The sequence below is a fragment of the Bubalus bubalis genome, chromosome 3 (genome assembly GCF_019923935.1).
Source record: "Bubalus bubalis isolate 160015118507 breed Murrah chromosome 3, NDDB_SH_1, whole genome shotgun sequence".
NCBI lineage: Eukaryota > Metazoa > Chordata > Mammalia > Artiodactyla > Bovidae > Bubalus > Bubalus bubalis.
Window position 1 is genome coordinate 82,051,181 of NC_059159.1, and position 18,959 is coordinate 82,070,139.

The window sequence follows — 18,959 nt, forward strand, 5'->3', positions numbered from 1 at the left end:
CAAATTTCCTTTTATTCAACTTCTTTAAAGGGTTTCATAATCCATCCTGAATAGCACTGCTAGGTTAACATTTGTAAAATAAAAACAAATAGCACATTGAAGACTCTGAGTCGGCTTCTATACTAAGAATACAAACATGCCTTAGTAGCAAAATAAGTTACTGGTGGAGCCAGAGTTCAAATCCAGGAGGTACGCAATCAGACTCAGACTACGCATTGTTCCCTGTGATTTAAGGGCCTGGTATGGTATGAGTCTTGGTTTCATGACTTGCCAATTGTGTGACATTGCCATACATACACTGAAAGACTTGATTTGCAAGGAGATCCAACCAGTCCATTCTGAAGGAGATCAGCCCTGGGATTTCTTTGGAAGGAATGATGCTAAAGATGAAACTTCAGTACTTTGGCCACCTCATGAAAAGAGTTAACTCATTGGAAAAGACTCGATGCTGGGAGGGATTGGGGGCAGGAGGAGAAGGGGACGACAGAGGATGAGATGGCTGGATGGCATCACTAACTCAATGGACGTGAGTCTGGGTGAACTTTGGGAGTTGGTGATGGACAGGGAGGCCTGGCGTGCTGTGATTCATGGGGTCGCAAAGAGTCGGACATGACTGAGCAACTGAACTGAACTGAATAAAACTAAATACATCCCATGAGGTAGGGACCACTATTATTACATATTACAGATGAGGAAAGAAAGGTTTGAAGAGAGGAATCAACTTCCCAGGAGTACATATCTAGTGATGAGCAGAGCCATGGAAGCAGCTCACTGATTCCAAAGCCACACTTTTAATGAATACACTCCGCTGTCTTAATTCCACGTATAGAATGTCAACATCCAATTTCTGCTATAAGAAATTTACTACTAAAAGCAGGAAACCTCTTCAGGAAAATCTGAAAGCTTATATGCATACAGAAGCCTTTTCTGGTTGGAAATGAGGCCACATCATGTTAGATTTTCACTCGGTTCAGCTGTGTTTTAGAGGGCTCATGCTGACTAAATCCATGAAACACGATATAGTCTGCTGTTAAGTCACTAATAATATGACAGATTTCATATGCTTAAAGAGTCAAATATATTCCTCAGAATATTTTGTTCTTGGTGGCAGGTATTTACATTTGTAGCAAAGTCTGAGAATTAACCCTTCAATGCCTAGGGATAGAGATAAATCAGTCTCTACTATCTAGTACAAAATTATCCACCTTCTTATTTCATTTGGTTTTTAAATTCTCTCATGTGAAGCCAGACACCAGCATTTCTGTTTCCTTCCCCTTAGCATCTGGAATATCTATGATCCAGGAAGTATTTCTGCGAATTTAGAGCCTAAAATGTCACCACATGCTGCTGCTAATAATAACACATCATAATAACTGCTGTGAAAGTTCTTTAGCTGTCAGCTCTATTTTTATTTCATTTAAAAAATAATAATTTCAGTGCCCATTCCTGTGCCTCTGAGTGCATTTACAAACCAAAAACATATTTTCCATTTTGAAAAAAGTAAAAGAGCAACATCCAGCTCATTCAGATCTTAAGCCTCAGGCGAAAGAACTGCCTAGGCTTCCTGCAGACAAAAAAAAAAAAAAAAAAAAGTGGTGATGTTTAAGTGGCCAAGAACTGAACTAGGGTAGCAACAGAAGTTAGATTCATGGAATCCAAAAAGCAGGTATCCTTCAAGGTTATCTGATTCAACTATCATCTGTTGTATTAACATTTCCCTCTTCATGACCACATATAAAAATGCAAATAAGATATCCCCGGAAATGACTGTTTACCGTAGTATTTCCCTTCATTGATGGGAAATTCATTCTGAATCAATCAATTCCATTTTAAGTCTTTAAGTCAATGGCAAAATGTTTTTTTGTTTTTTTGCTCTTATTTGTCTTTTCTATTTTGTTTTTCTATTAGGACTAAACTGTACTCCATAAGAAGGAAATGGCAACCCACTCCAGTATTCTTGCCTGGAAAATCCCATGGACAGAGGAGCCTGGTGGGTTACAGTCCATGGGGTCACAAAAGAGTCGAACAGGACTTACTGACTAAACAATAACAGTACTCCATGAAGCTTCTACTCTAACTCTGCTTCTGAGTCCTGTAGCCAACAGACTAGTCTATCCATAATCTTTCAGTTATTCAAAGATGGCAAGCATTTCTTTAAGTCCCAGGTTTTATATTATGCCAAACAACTTATATATAAATTTTAAATGACTCTAAAACATTTAGAATAGAACATATTCGGCTGACTCTAAAAAAAAAGTGTCTATATTCAAAATTAGCAAGAATTCCAGATGTGGTTTAAGGACGTATAGAACTGAAATGGATACTTGTAAGCCACAATGGTCTTTCCTATGAAACCTTTCCTCACTGAAGGCTATAAGGATGGTCTGGATAGCTTCAACTTCACTATCTTCAACACCAGTCATCACATAAATACTTCATCTTTTCTGAGAGTATGGTAGGTGTCCCATTTTCAACCTTATCTCTCCTTCTCACTCCTCGTCTCCTCTTTACCTTCCACCTCCCTGGAGTTGCAATCAGCAGATAACTGCTAAAGGACTTTGGCATGTGATTTCTCCTATTGCAATATATTCTTAATTCTTAGTTTTCTTTCAAATGAAAATGCATTCACTGTTTTCCTGACCTCGTAAGTCAGATTTCATGTTACACAGTCTCATAACACCATTGATCTCTACATCCACAACTTGTAAAACACATCAGCCATTGTGATTTTACATTTATTCAATAACCATCTGTCTACCCATTTAGATTATAAACTCCATAGGGAAGACAGATTGCTTTTGTCTTTGCTTATGTATCCTCAGCACTAAGCTCAAATCTTAGTTCATAGTGGATGATCAGTAAATGTTTGTTGAATAAAACATTGCAGAGATGATTGAAAGGAAAATGAAATAAAATTTTCATAGAGAGAAACTAGGTAGATTGGTGGCAATAAATTTAGTGGAATGAATAAGCTAAAGCCTCACTGACCCTGTGAATGCAAGTGTGCACACTCTGTTTCCAAGTATGTTTAGGAGTCAGGTTCACATGGTAGAATGGGGATGAAGATGAGCAATAAGAATCAAGCCGAATCTCAATACTTAAGCTGGTATGGGGGAGGGTGTCAACAAATCAGGAGAATCTGTGAATTAGACATTCTTAGACTCCTGGTCCTCTTCTTGACTTATACAGGGAGGCCACTTCTGTGAAAAACAGGTGGTTTTACTTTCTGGAGAGTAGAATAACAGAAGTCCACCTTTAGACACAATACTGAGAATGATGGTAAGAGTAGATGTGAAATGAAATGAGGGGAATAAAGGGAATGTCTACAGAACTGCCAGACAAGTGTTACTTCTCTAGAGTAAGGCAGTCACATTTATGCCATCCAGGTTGGTATTCAAATATCGCTGTGTTCAGTTCCTCAGAGAAGTAAAGATCAAGGCAAGATTAGACCCAAAGGTGATTTAATGGGGAAAGCATGTTAGAGGCTAGAGTGGAGAAAGGAGGAATAAATAGAGGAGCCTTCAGACCACATGTAGTGGGAGGAGAGGGGGAAAGAGGGAGTGGTGAGGAAGGGTTTCTGATCATATTGTAGATCTAAGAAAGTGCTGCCTAGACCAGTGAGGAGTCCTTGAACTAAAGTGGTCCATTAAAGGGATTCCACATGGTACACGAAACAACTGCATCGGTACCTCAGTGGGGACTCTAGGGGTTCAGTCATTGGCTGAGACAGTATTGCAAAAGAAAGGCCTCAACTTGGAGGCAGATCAAGTGGGCAGCAGCTGTGGACATCAGTCAACTATGTTCTCTGTGACAGAGATATGAGTGATGAATTTTCACAGTCACAATTCCCTTTTGGGAAAACTGAGCTGCCTCCTTAAGTATATATTGCCATTTGGGGTTCTCCATAAAGTACAGTTAATATTGTTCATAACTACTTAAATATGTAAACAGAGTCTAAAACACAAATGCAATTGACATGTACAGCATTCAGCTCGATTTGTAATATTTTACATCTGCAACAAAACAGAGATCTGAAAACAAATATGGTAAAATGTTACTAACTGTTTAGTCTCAGTAGTGGGTATACAGCTGTTATTATGTCTTTTGCATATATTTTAAATGCTCCAAAATGTTTCATATTAAAAATCAGACATGGAGGAATGTGAGAAACAATCTGTTGGGGAATACTATGCAGTTAGTATACCTGGAACACAAGTTTTATGTGTAAAAGGAGAGGAGATCAGGAAAGGATGCATGATTAGACTTGATTATGGTCAGCAAGTAAAGGAACTTATGTATTAGGATATAGATTTCAAGCAAAATGAACAGACATCTGGGAGCTAAAGAAAAATTGAAATCTGAGAAAAACAGTGTTCTAGACATTTGCGGATACCTACCAACCATCCTATCCTTTATCAGGCAATAATTATAATTTTGTATTTTATACAGCTCATGAAGTTCTCATGGCAAGTGTACTGGGGTAGTTTGCCATTCCCTCCTCCAGTGGATGGAAAGAATACAAGGAAGAACTGTACAAAAATATTTTAATGAACTGGATAACTATGATGGTGTGGGCAGTCACCCAGAGCCAGACATTCTGGAATGTGAAGTCTAGTGGACCTCAGGAAGCACTGCTGACAAAAAAAGCTGGTGGATGTGATAGAATTCCAGCAGAGCTGTCCAAAACCCTAAGTTGATGCTATCAAAGTGTTGCACTCAATATGTCACCAAATCTGGAAGACCCAGCAGTGGCCACAGGACTGGAAAAAATCAATCCTCATCCCAATTCCCAAGAAGGGTAGTACTAAATAATGTGTTGATCATCAGACAATTGCACTCATCTCACATGCTAGTAGTCATGCTTAAAATCTTGCATGCTAGGCTTCAGCATTATGCAAACCAAGAATTCCCAGATGTCCAACCTGGGTTTAGATAAGGCAGAGGAACCAGAGATCAAATCGCCAACATTCACTAGATCATAGAGAAATCAAGGGAATTCCAGAAAAAGCATCTACCTCTGTTTCATCAACTATGCTAAAGCCTTTGACTGTGTGAATCATAACAAACTGTGGAAAGCTCTTAAGGAGATGGGAATACCAGACCATCTTACCCGTCTCCTAATAAACCTGAATGAGGGTCAAGAAGCAACAGTTAGAACCCTGTATGAAAAAATTGATTGGTTCAGGATTGAGAAAGGATTTTGACTGGGCTGTCTGCTGTCACTTTGTTTATTTAACCTATACACTGAGCACATCATGAGAAATGCCAAGGTGGATGAGTTACAAGCTGGAATCAAGATAGGTGGGGAAAACCTAAACAATCTCAGATATGAGGTTGATACCACTGTAATGGAAAAAAGTGAAGAGGAACTACAGAACCTCTTGACGAGGGTGAAGGAGGAGATTTAAACAGCTGGCTTAAAACTAAATAATAAAAAAAAAAAAACTAAGATCATGGCATCTTGCCCATTACTTCATGGCAAAAAGAAGGGGAAAGTGTGGGTGTGGAAGTAGTGACAGATTTCCTCTTCTTGGGCTCTCAAATCACTATGGATGGTGACTGCAGCCATGAAATCAGAAGATGATTGCTTCTTGGCAGGAAAGCTATGACAAACCTAGTCAGTGTGTTGAAAAGCAGAGACATTACTCTCCCAAAAAAGGTCTCTATAGCTAAGGCTATGGTCTTCCCAGTCATCATGTATGCTTATGAGAGCTGGATCATACAGAAGGCAGAACACCAAAGAAATGATGCCTTCAAATTGTGGTGCTAGACAAGACTCCTGAGAATTCCTTGGGCAGCAAGGAGATCAAACTAGTTAATTTTAAGGGAAATGAACCCTGAATACACATTGGAAGGACTGATGCTGAAGCTGAAGCTCCAGTATTTTGGTCACCTAATGCAAACAGCTGACTCATTGGAAAAGTCCCTGATTCTGGGAAAGACTGAGGGCAGATGGAGAAGAGGGTGTCAGAGAATGAGATGGCTGGATGGTATCACTGATGCGATGGACATGAACTTGGGCAAACTTTAGGAGATGGTGAGGGACAGGGAGGCCTGGCATGCATGGGGTCATTCCACAGGGTCACAAAGAGATGGACATGGCTGGGCAACTGAACAAAACAACAATTATAACTTGGCATTAAAAATACCATTCCTCCCCTACTCTTAGTCCATGTGGATTCTGTGTGGCTGATACTATCCCCTTGCATAAGGTAATACATATGACCCAGATGCAGCAAATGAAGGCATTTAATACAATACGTGGTTTATTAATAGGACCCTAATCCAATGGATCCAACAAGATTGAAATATGAATCCATACAACTGCTAAACTCCTACACCATCAGCCTGGAAATTCTGCCACAATAAGCTGAGACACAATCAGAAAATGAAATTACCACAAGGAACATTAACCCCTGAGAAGGGGAAAGTTGATGACTGATAGTAATGTTTGGATCCAGAAGCACCTAGATTTGAAGCCAAAAGCCAATAAATTCTTTTTTGTTGTTGTTGTTTAGTGAAAGTGACTTAAGCAAAAAATTGGCTAAGGCTTTAGGCTACTGAACAGAAATATTTTGAATTCTGACAATGTTGGAATAATAGAATGAAGTCAGAAGTCAAAGAGAAGGGATACTTTATTTGTGCAAATTTATTTGTATTTTCAGTATAAGTGATAGACTTAAAATTTAAAGTTAATCAAGTAATAAAACATAAGTATATTGGAAGATACAAATGTGACTCAAGAGCCAATAGATATATTGTGGTGGCAGTATGTAAGTGAAGGGAAATTTTACCACCAAAATATAGTATGGTGGTAGAAGGGAGGCGAAGGAGAAAGTTGTAGCTATAGAAAAAGCTAATCAATATTATAAAAAAACTATCGATTAATACCAGAAAACTTCTCATTTATTGATTGTGGGAGTTTCTGTTACTCTAGCCTCTAAGGGGCAATTTGGAAATTTATCTATTTAAATTAAAAATGTGCATATACTTTGGTTCAGAAGTTCTGTTCCTAAAATTTATTATGTGAACTTAATTATACAAGAACATAATAAAGCCTGCAGAAAGATATTTAATGCAGGACTTTTATTTAAAAAAAAAAAAGAAACAGGTTAAATATGAATCTATCAGTTCAGTCATTCGGTCGTGTCTGACTCTGCGACACCATGAACCACAGCACGCCAGGCCTCCCTGTCCATCACCAACTGCCAGAGTCTACCCAAACTCATGTCCATTGAGTCGCTGATAAAACCTAACCATCTCATCCTCTTCCATAACCATCCATGTCGTCCCCTTCTCCTCCTGCCTTCAATATTTCCCAATATAAGGGTCTTTTCAAATGAGTCAGCTCTTCACATCAGGTGGCCAAAATATTGGAGTTTCAGCTTCAACATCAGTCCTTCCAATGAACACCCAGGACTGATCTCCTTTAGGATGGACTGGCTGGATCTCCTTGCAGTCCAAGGGACTCTCAAGAGTCTTCTCCAACACCACAGTTCAAAAGCATCAATTCTTCAGCGCAAAGCTTTCTTTATAGTCCAACTCTCACATCCATACATGAATACAGGAAAAACCATAGCCTCGACTAGACAGACCTTTGTTGGCAAAGTAATGTCTCTGCTTTTTAATATGCTGTCTAGGTTGGTCATAACTTTCCTTCCAAGGAGTAAGCTTCTTTTAATTTCATGGCTGCAATCATCATCTGTAGTGATTTTGGAGCCCCTCAAAATAAAGTCAGCCACTGTTTCCCCATCTATTTGCCATGAAGTGATGAGACCGGATGCCATGATCTTAGTTTTCTGAATGTTGAGTTTTAAGCCAACTTTTTCACTCTCCTCTTTCACTTTCATCAAGAGGCTCTTTAGTTCTTCTTCATTTTCTGCCATAAGGGTGGTGTCATCTGCATATCTGAGATTATTGATATTTCTCCCGGCAATCTTGATTCCAGCTTGTGCTTCCTCCAGCCCAGCATTTCCCATGATGTACTCTGCATATAAGTTAAATAAGCAGGGTGACAATATACAGCCTTGATGTACTCCTTTTCCTATTTGAAACCAGTCTATTGTTCCATGTCAAGTTCTAACTGTTGCTTCCTGACCTGCATACAGGTTTCTCAATTGGCAGGTCAGGTGGTCTGGCGTTCCCATCTCTTTCGAGTTTGCCACAGTTTATTGTGATCCACAGAGTCAAAGGCTTTGGCATAGTCAATAAAGCAGAAATAGATGTTTTTCTGGAACTCTCTTGCTTTTTCGATGATCCAGCAGATGTTCACAATTTGATCTCTGGTTCCTCTGCCTTTTCTAAAACCAACTTGAACACCTGGAAGTTCACGATTCACATATTGCTGAAGCCTGGCTTGGAGAATTTTGAGCATTACTTTATTAGCCTGTGAAATGCGTGCAACTGTGCAGTAGTTTGACCATTCTTCGGCATTGCCTTTCTTTGGGATTGGCATGAAAACTGACCTTTTCCAGTCCTGTGGCCACTGCTCAGTTTTCCAAATTTGCTGACATATTGAGTGCAGCACTTTCACAGCATCATCTTTCAGGATTTGAAATAGTTCAACTGGAATTCCATCACCTCCACTAGCTTTCTTCATAGTGATACTTCCTAAGGCCCACTTGGCTTCACATTCCAGGATGTCTGGCTCTAGGTGAGTGATCACACCATCGTGATTATCTGGGTCATGAAAATATTTTTTGTATAGTTCTTCTGTTGTATTCTTGCCACCTCTTCTTAATATCTTCTGCTTTGGCTTGGTCCATACCATTTCTGTCCTTTATTGAGCCCATCTTTGCTTGAAATGTTCCCTTGTTTTCTCTGACTTTTTTGAAGAGATCTCTAGTCATTGCTATTCTATTGTTTTCCTTTATATCTTTGCATTGATTGCTGAGGGAGGCGTTCTTATCTCTCCTTTCTATTCTTTGGAACTCTGCATTCGAATGGGTTTATCTTTCCTTTTCTCCTTTGCTTTTCACTTCTCTTCTTTTCACAGCTATTTGTAAGGCCTCCTCAGACAGCCATTTGCTTTTTTGCATTTCTTTTTCTTGGGGATGGTCTTGATCCCTGCCTCCTGTACAATGTCATGAACCTCCGACAATAGTTCATCAGGTACTCTATCAGATCCATCCCTTAAATCTATTTCTCACTTCCACTGTATAATCATAAGGATTCATAATCATAATTCATAATCATATGAATCTATATGACATATATTAAATGATGCTATGAGGTCACCACAAAGGATGAGATAGTTTTATAGGACTGGTATCTAAAATATATATTTTAAGTGGAAAAAATCAAAGTGAATAATATGTAGAATATGCTGTTAGTAGAAAAACTGAAACACAGATTCTTTCAAATGTAAAGAGCTTCTCTGCAATGAATTGCCAAGAAATTAGATTACTAGTAGACAAAGAATGGAGACTTATCTCACGCAATTATTTATTTCACCCATTTATTCTTTGGATCCTTATTTTTTTATAGTATATGAAAATATTATCTATTCAAAAATAAATGATCTTTTTTATTTTAAATTAGTAAAGCACAAGCAGAACCAGAAGACTATAAATGAGATTGAAAAGGAACCGCCAACCAAGATGGGGCAGAAACAATATGGATTGCTGCAGATCCAAAAGATTTTGAGGAAGAAGATGTGATCATTTCAAAGAGGTCCCATACACCCATTTTCAGGTTTTTTACACATGCATTTATCAAATCCCTGACACCCAGATAACTCAGTAATAGCTTGTAAAAAAAAAACTGTTGGTCTGGAGAACTATTTTATATCATGACTGAAAGATATATGCTGCAATTGCCCATGGAATACAGAAAGGTGAGTAAGCTGTCAGTCCTCTCCTGAGCAAGAAAGAAAAATCTGCCAGTTATGCAGAAGATGTGAATATATATTTTTTAATCTAAATGTATCCCTAAGCATCCTCTCAGGATAACACTAGTTATTAAATCTCAGGTTACATTTTACAATTGAGCAAGACTTTAAGTGAAGGAGCCAAAGGATCAGGAATTATAATGCCTTTCATTCTGAAAATGTAACTGCCTCCAGTGTGCTACACTCTTCATACTTGAACTGTAGGGGAAGAAACTACTGGGTATGCGTCAAACCTTCGGCTGAATATTGTTTTATTAGCTTTTACTATTAATACATTATGTCTGTTCATAGTCATTTGCCAAAGTTTCCAATAAATGTTTCATCTCAAATATTTCATAAAATGTTTCTATATCTTGAAGTCATCAGGAAGATGCCAAATGTGCAGAGGGAACAGTGGGGAGGGGACACCTGATGGGTTTATTTGTGAGAAAATCATATCCTTTACGTTTTTTGTCCAGAAACTTCTATCACAACGATGTTAAAGACATCAAAATATTTAAACCATTTGTTTAGAATTCTCCACTGTTCCATCTGTTTGACGAACTCTAGAATGCAAGCCACAGAAATCAAAATCAATGTTCCACATGCAAAAAATGTGGAAATATGATAAATTGATTAAAAACAGAATATCTCTCAAATATATCATTTTTCATCATGGGGACTATTCCTCCTTATGAATCTAAGACAGTGGTTTTACAGAAATGTAGGGCTTATTACATTAGAATGCTTGATAGCAAAACTCACCTCCCTGTACTGTCCTCTTTCTGACCCCCCCACCCACTGCCAAGGTCTAGTCCAGAGCTGGATTATATTTTGATAAAACCGACATTCCACTTTCTATTATCCTCTCAACCACTGATTGGAAAGGAAAAGCTGTTCCTATCTTACTCATTTTTCTCAGCTACCTGGAAATACTAAAATCCTGTCATACACACCTTTTTTTTTATTGACAAAAGTGTTCATCAGAACCTATTAGGATGATAGGGTCCCTTGAGACAGACGTTTGTAAGAAAAAAAAAAAAAATGTCGTGTGTCAAGTATAATGACCCCGTAATATGCATGCCACTAACAGAAAATAAATTGTGTGGCTCATTTAAAGTTGATACTGCCCAAGTTTTCTGGTTCCTTCTTTCATGTCCCAGAAGATGATCTGAAGGAAAAAAATCTAAATAAGCAGTTCAAATAAAATCCATGATACTTTATATGCATAGCAGAGAACAGTGTATGTAAGTTTTCTCAAGGGGGTACCAGGAAGAAATTTGTTAATAGCAATGAAGGCAGAAATCTTGATTATTATTTCTAACATTGATGTTGGGTTTGTTGTTTTAGTCACTAACTTGTGTCCAGCACTTTGAGACCCCATGGACTTGGCCCACCAGAATCCTCTGTCCATGGGATTTTCCAGGCAACAGTACTGGAGTGGGTTACCATTTCCTTCTCCAGAGGATCTTCCCAAACCAGGGATAGAATCAGTGTTTCCTACATTGGCAGGTGGATTCTTTCCCACTGAGCCAACAGGGATGTCCATGGTATTATATCAATGAAGAAGTTGGAAAACTTTGTAACCTACATGTGATAAGTATTTTGGTTACATAAACATCTATTAATCAAGTTCATAGTGTTTTACTGTTTTTTTTCTCAGTATTAAATTTGCTTTCTTGTAGCTCAGAACTTTTAGTAAAATTCAATAGAATCTTAAGGGTATTATATTCATATATGGTAGCTGTTAATGGAAGGGCAGGGTGGCAGGTGAGAGCAAAAGCAAATACAATGCTAGACAATCATTTGACAAAACATTTAAATATAACTTCTTTAAAAAACAATATAGGTGAGGTGGTTTTCATTGAAAATAAAGAATGGTATCTTCTAATAATTGTTGGCATTTATTAGCATTAAAAGTCATCAAATATTTCTACTTAGAAAAAATGCATATTAAGTCTTGGCTAGACAGTTTGAATTAAATAAAATAGGACCTTTTCTTTGGTTCAACATGCATTTTAATCAAAGGATTTTTTCATCTAGTTTCAGAATCTCTACTTGTTATCCTTTATCCTGACTACAGTTTTTTCAATTGGTTTGATAATGAAGATCATTTGAGCTTCATTTTCCCCCATAGTTGTCTCTTTTTTGTTCTGTAAAGAAAAGAAAAGAAAGTGAAGGAGCTTAGTTATGTTTGACTCTTTGAGACCCCATGGACTGTAGCCTGCCAGGCTCCTCTGTCCATGGGATTTTCCAGGCAAGAATACTGGAGTGGGTTGCCATTTCCTTATCCAGGGGATCTTCCCGACTCAGTGATTGAACCCAGGTCTCCTGCATTGCAGGAAGACGCTTTATTGTCTGACCAACCAGGGAAGCGTGGTGAAGCTAGTTAAAAAACATTTTTATATTTAGTTCATTTCAGTTCAGTTGCTCAGTTGTGTCTGATTCTTTGTTACTTCATAGTCCATAGCACACCAGCCTTCCCTGTCCATCACTAACTCCCAGAGCTTACTCAAACTCATGTCCGTAGCGTCTGTGTTGCCATCCAACCATCTCATCCTCTGTCATCCCCTTCTCCTCCTTTCTTCAATCTTTCCCAACATCAGGGTCTTTTCCAATGAGTCGGTTCTTCACATCAGATGGCCAAAGTATTGGAGTTTCAGCTTCTGCATCAGTCCTTCCAATGAATTCCTTTAGGATGGACTGGGTGGATCTCTTTGCAGTCCAAGGGACTCTTAAGAGTCTTCTCAAACACCACAGTTAAAAAGCATCAATTATTTGGCACTCAGCTTTCTTTATAGTTCAACTCTCACATCCATACATGACTACTGGAAAAACCATAGCTTAAACTAGACAGATCTTTTTGGTAAAGTAATGTCTCTGCTTTTTAATATGCTGACTAGGTTGGTCATAGCTTTCTTCCAAGGAGCAAATGTGTTTTAATTTCATGGCTGCAGTCACCATCTACAGTGACTTTGGAGCCCCCGAAAAAATAAAGTCTCTCACTGTTTCCATTGTTTCCCTACATCTATTTGCCTAGAACTAATGGGGTTGGATGCCATTATCTTAGTTTTCTGAATGTGAAGTTTTAAGCCAACTTTTTCACTCTCCTCTTTCACTTTCATCAAGGGAGTCTTTCATTCTTCTTTGCTTTCTGCCATAGGGGTGGTGTCATCTGCATATCTCAGGTAATTTTTTTATATTATATACATATATACATGCTTGTGTGCGTGTGTGTGTGTTTATAGAATATATAGTGGGAGTTGCTCAGTTATGTTCGACTCTGTAAATCCCTGGGACTGTAGTCCACCAGCTCCTCTTTCCATGGGATTTCCCTGGGCAAGAATACTGGAGTGGATTGCCATTCTCTTCTCCAGAGGATCTTCCCGACCCAGGTATTGAACTGGGTTTCCTGCATTGCAGGTAGATTCTTTACTGTTTCAGCTACAGGGAAGATCACCATAGTATATATAGTTGTATGGTAACTTTCTTCAGATTATGCAAATCATAGAAATTTTATGTTAAGAACTTACTTTTAGTTCCATTCAATCTTCAGTTTTTAAATCAAGGTTGTTTTATAAAATTCTTTGAAACTTACACTAACATCACATATAAAGGTTTGAAAATTATCAGTCAACACTTTCTGGAAAGCCAAAAAAAAAAAAAAAAAAAAGAATTCTAAAATAAAAAACTCAGAATTCAACCTAGGTTTTTTTCACCTTAGTCATTTGCTTATGAAGTTTGGTCAGAGGAAGGTCCCGTGCTCTTTTCCCCACTGTGAGTGGTGGGAAAATGTTCTTATCTTAGTTAATGCTTAGTTTACATATTATACAAGAGCACCATTGTAGACTATAGGCCAGCGAACCAGAAATGGCAAAACAAAACAAAAAAAAAGCCTGACCTGGGTTAACAGGAGAGTACTTACTAGACTTAAATTTACAAAGAATTTGATATGACATTCATGTTTCTACACAATACGGGATCTGTTTTCAGCCACATTTCACTCTGCCAATTAAACTTGCCATGAAAATTGATCCAAAAGTTTTATCCAAAACAGACACAGACATCACTGGTGATATTTTCAATATAGTGTGGGATGTAACCAACCTTTCTTGAAGATTATCTGGTTTTCTAGTGTGTGTATCATTTTGACAGCAAATGTACAATTCGTTACTGTTTTTATAATTCTATAATATTAGAGATTAATTTTTAGAAAACTGATAGCCATGCATACAATTTATGTCTAAAAGCATTGCAAATAGTCCTTGTCTAAGTGTATTTGTTGCAAGTGATTCTTCAACAACAGCAGTTCAAATGATTTCTGGTCATAAGGGATAGTAATGCAAGGATTACTACCTCTTATTTAGCACACATTAACCATTAACCAGTCATATATTCACTAGCAAATTTATTTCTGCATTTTTTAACTAACAAACTAGAAAAACCCCAATTCCTCATATTCCTTTCAAACCAGGTTTAATATCAAACCAGTTCTTTCATTAACATTAATAAAAACTTTGACATATTCATCTTATATTGTTATGAGGCTCATGTTTTTAACTTTTTGAAAATTATACTTTAGCACTCTAACAAAAGTCTTTGACTAATAAAATAGCCCTCCCGTGATGACTAAAGGAACAAAAGGCTGATCACAGAAACACAGAATAAACTGGCAGGCAAATAGAAAATACTCAAATTTGACAGCAAGTTAAAAATCTACAGAATTAAACAAAGAGGAAATAAGGAAATCTAGTTTCTTAGGGCAATACAAAAATCTTAGAGCTCCATGGCACCAATGCGGTGAGCAAGGCAAGCTTCTCATGGAGGAAACTAATAAAGAGCAGCAAGGTGGCTTACTGTGTACCTTCAAGTGTTGCTTCAAAAACAGACATAAAAGTGAATGTGGAAGAGGAACATGAGAGGACTACTTGTAAGTAAATGTGAAACATTTCCAGAAAATCGTGATTTTTTTTTTTTAAACTGTACCACATCACATATGGGACCTTAGTTTCCCAGCCAGAAATCGAACCCATGTTTCCTGGAAGCACAGAGTCTTAACCACTGGACCCCCACGGAAGTTCCAAAAATAGCATATTGAGAAATTAAAAGCATGGGTTCCTGGATTACAGAGCATTGGGTTCAAATTCTATCATCTCATTTACCAGATTTTTTATAAAATTTAACTAGTTACTTAAATTCTCTGTGCTTGTGCTTTCTTAGGGAAATCATTATTTCAAAGAGAGAATAATGATATTATCTATCTGAGATGAATATTAAATTTGAAAATGTACATAAAGCACTTAGCACAGTGTCACACACATACTAAAGTAATTTGATAAATGACTTATTACTTCTAATGACTTAGGAAGATTTTAAAAGGTGTAGATAATCTGCAGTGCCTTGAAGAAAAGAAGCCATCAAACTTCAAATATTAATGTTGTGATCTTATTGTCTGCTGAGGCTGGTGGATCCAGGGGAATAACTGGGTTTGCTGAAGCTAAGATAGATACAAATGCTGGATGCTAAGTCTGCCCTGAGTAATGGTATTTGACAAAGAATAATTATAATCCACAAAGGAGACTATAAACTACAACACAATTCAGATTATACAAGATTAGGGTGACACACATTAGAACAGATAGAGAAAAATATAACCAAGCAAAAAAGAAGTAAAATTGAACAAGACCAGATGTGAAGCATTCAGGTTCACTAAGGATATTTCTATTCCTAATAAATTAGAAGCTTGTATCTAAATCCTTCTAATTATTATTTTAAAAATTTAGCCTACAGTTGTGCTTACATTCACCATATAGAGAGAATATATGTCATCCTCTCATGCCTCTATCAGTTCAGTTGCATGCATGCATACTCAGTTGCTCAGTCGTGTCCAACTCTTTGCAACACTATGGACTGTAGCCTGCCAGGCTCCTCTGTCCATGGTATTTTCCAGGCAAGAATATTGGAATGGGTTGCCATTTCCTCCTCCAGGGGATCTTCTCAACCCAGGTATTAAACCCATGTCTACTTCGTATCCTGCATTGGCAGGTGGATTCTTTACCTTCAGTGATTTATTTCTAATTCTTGATATTCAGAAATACCACTCTGAACATAAATGGCTATCATAGTAGACAGACTAGTGAAAAGAATCCATTACAGAAAGGTGTGAGAAGTACCAAATACTGCAAAATATAAATTTCTCTTCTCACCACATATTCCACCCGTTTATCAATCATAAAATAGCAATGTTGGAAGCATCCCATTTATCCTTCTAATCTCAGTCAAAATCTGATCTCAAGAACAATAGAAGGAGATCAATTGTTCATTTCTAACTGAAGGAAATCTAGGATAAAAGAAAGAGTAAAATCTTCTGAAGATTCTTCCTATTGATGTCAGGCCACAAAATACACAGTTTTGAGTACAATGCTCCAAGGAAGTAAAAAACATAACTCACTGTCATTCCTCCGTATCTGTTCATAACCAATGGAAACACCAAGAGTCTTCCTTTGAATCTTCCTTACAATCTCTTGCTTATTTAGTTTAAGATAAAGTAGAAGAAAACATGTTAATCTTGACATCATTTGGCCCTTAAAGGAAAAAGGACTGTTATGTATTGTCACCAATGCATTGAATTTCTAATAGTCAATGTTTCTGAGAGCCAAGGGGCATAATGGAATCTCTATAGAATGAAAGGAGAATTTCTTTGAATGATCTAAGGGATTTCTATCTGAGGTCTTTTAGTATCAAATAGAGGAATATAAAATGCTTCTCCTTTTACATCTTTGAATATTGCTAGGTTTCATATTTCAACACATCATATTTTACAGTTCACTCATAGGATATTTTAAATATTTCTATGTGAAAACGGGGATAAAATGGTTATTGAGGTAAGGTCGGAAAAATAGATGTTAAAATAGTGTAACATTTATTTCACTCCTAATAGTAGAAACAATCAAAAGAAATAATAAAAGTTATCTATTTTGTAATCCAAAATAAATAGCACATTTGAAAAACCAACAATTCTGGTATCAGTTAAATCTAAAGAAAATACATAAGAAAATAAAAACTTAAAAAAAAAGAAAATTGATAACCATAAAATAAAATGGGTAGGAAATAACAGTCAATTTGATGATTTTTTTAAAAAAAATTCCATGCTTCACTTAAATATGAACCTTCCTTTCTTGACAACAAATTTTGGAGTTCAGTTCAGTTCAGTCCCTCAGTCATGTCTGACTCTTTGTGATCCCATGAACCACAGCACGTCAGGCCTCCCTGTCCATCACCAACTCCCGGGCCTACCCAAACTCATGTCCATTGAGTTGGTGATACCATCCAACCATCTCATCCTCTGTCATCCCCTTCTCCTCCTGTCCTCAATCTTTCCCAGCATCAGAGTCTTTTCAAATGAGTCAGCTTTTTGCATCAGGTGGCTAAAGTATTGGAGTTTCAGCTTCAACATCAATCCTTCCAATGAACACTCAGGACTGATCTCCTTTACGATGGACTGGTTGGATCTCCTTCCTGTCCAAGTGACTCTCAAGAGACTTCTCAAACACCACAGTTCAAAAGCATCAATTCTGCCCTCTGGTTTCTTTATAGTCCAACTCTCACATCCATACATGACTACCGGAAACACCATAGCCTTGACTATATGGACCTTTATTGACAAAGTAATGTCTCTGCTTTTTAATGTTCTGTCTAGGTTGGTCATAACTTTCCTTCCAAGGAGTAAGTTTCTTTTAATTTCATGGCTGCAGTTACCATCTGCAGTGATTTTGGAGCCCAAAAAATAAAGTCAGCCATTGTTTCCACTGTTTCCCCATCTATTTGCCATGAAGTGATGGGAGAGGATGTGATGATCTTTGTTTTCTGAATATTGAGTTTTAAGTCAACTTTTTCACTCTTCTGTTTCAGTTTCATCAAGAGGCTTTATAGTTCTTCTTCACTTTCTGCCATAAGGGTGGTGTCATCTGCATATCTGAGGTGATTGACATTTCTCCTGGCAATCTTGATTCCAGCTTGTACTTCTTCCAGTTCAGCATTTTTCATGATGCATTTTGCATATAAGTTAAATAAGCAGGGTGACAATATACAGCCTTGACGAACTCCTTTTCCTATTTGGAACCAGTCTGTTGTTTCATGTCCAGTTCTAACTGTTGCTTCCTGACCTGCATATAGGTTTCTCAAGAGGCAGGTCAGGTGGTCTGGCATCCCCATCTCTTTCAGAATTTTCCACAGTTTATTGTGATCCACACAGTCAAAGGCTTTGGCATAGTCAATAAAGCAGAAATAGATGTTTTTCTGGAACTCTCTTGCTTTTTCCATGATCCAGTGGATGTTGGCAATTTGATCTCTGGTTCCTCTGCCTTTTCTAAAACCATCGGAAGTTCACAGTTCACATATTGCTGAAGCCTGGCTTGGAGAATTTTGAGCATTACTTTCTTAGCTTGTGAGATGAGTGCAATTGTGAGGTAGTTTGAGCATTCTTTGGCATTGCCTTTCTTTGGGACTGGAAGGAAAACTGACCTTTTCCAGTCCAGGCACTGCTGAGTTTTCCAAATTTGCTGACATATTGGCTGCAGCTCTTTTACAGCATCATCTCTTAGGACTTGAAATAGCTCTACTGGAATTCCATCACCTCCACTAGCTTTCTTCATAGTGATACTTCCTAAGGCCCACTTGACTTCACATTCCAGGATGTCTGGCTCTAGGTGAGTGTAAGTGATCACACCATCATGATTATCTGGGTTGTGAAGATCTTTTTTGCACATTTCTTCTGTGTATTCTTGCCACCTCTTCTTAATATCTTCTGCTTCTGTTAGGTCCATACCATTTCTGTCCTTTATTGAGCCCATCTTTGCATGAAATGTTCCCTTGTTATCTCTAATTTTTTTGAAGAGATCTCTAGTCTTTGCTATTCTATTGTTTTCCTCTATTTCTTTGCATTAATCACTGAGGAAGGTTTTCTTTTCTCTCCTTGCTGTTCTTTGGAATTCTGCATTCAATTGGGTATACCTGTCCTTTTCTCCTTTGCTTTTCGCTTCCCTTCTTTTCACAGCGATTTGTAAGGCCTCTTCAGACAGCCATTTTGCTT

The 18,959-nt window shown here is 37.6% G+C and overlaps 1 long non-coding RNA gene across 4 annotated transcripts in view; it reads right to left on the minus strand.

Annotated features, from left to right (window-relative positions):
- The window catches only part of LOC123332766, a 404,401-nt gene that overhangs the window by 20,849 nt on the left and 364,593 nt on the right, over positions 1 to 18,959 (minus strand). The window contains exon 5 of one of the 4 annotated variants that reach the window (XR_006549795.2): positions 16,320 to 16,452. The exons of 2 other annotated variants lie outside the window; for them this stretch is intronic. This is a non-coding gene — a long non-coding RNA (uncharacterized LOC123332766). The remainder of the gene's footprint in view (positions 1 to 16,319; positions 16,453 to 18,959) is intronic. One more of the 4 variants, XR_006549794.2, reaches the window with a different exon arrangement.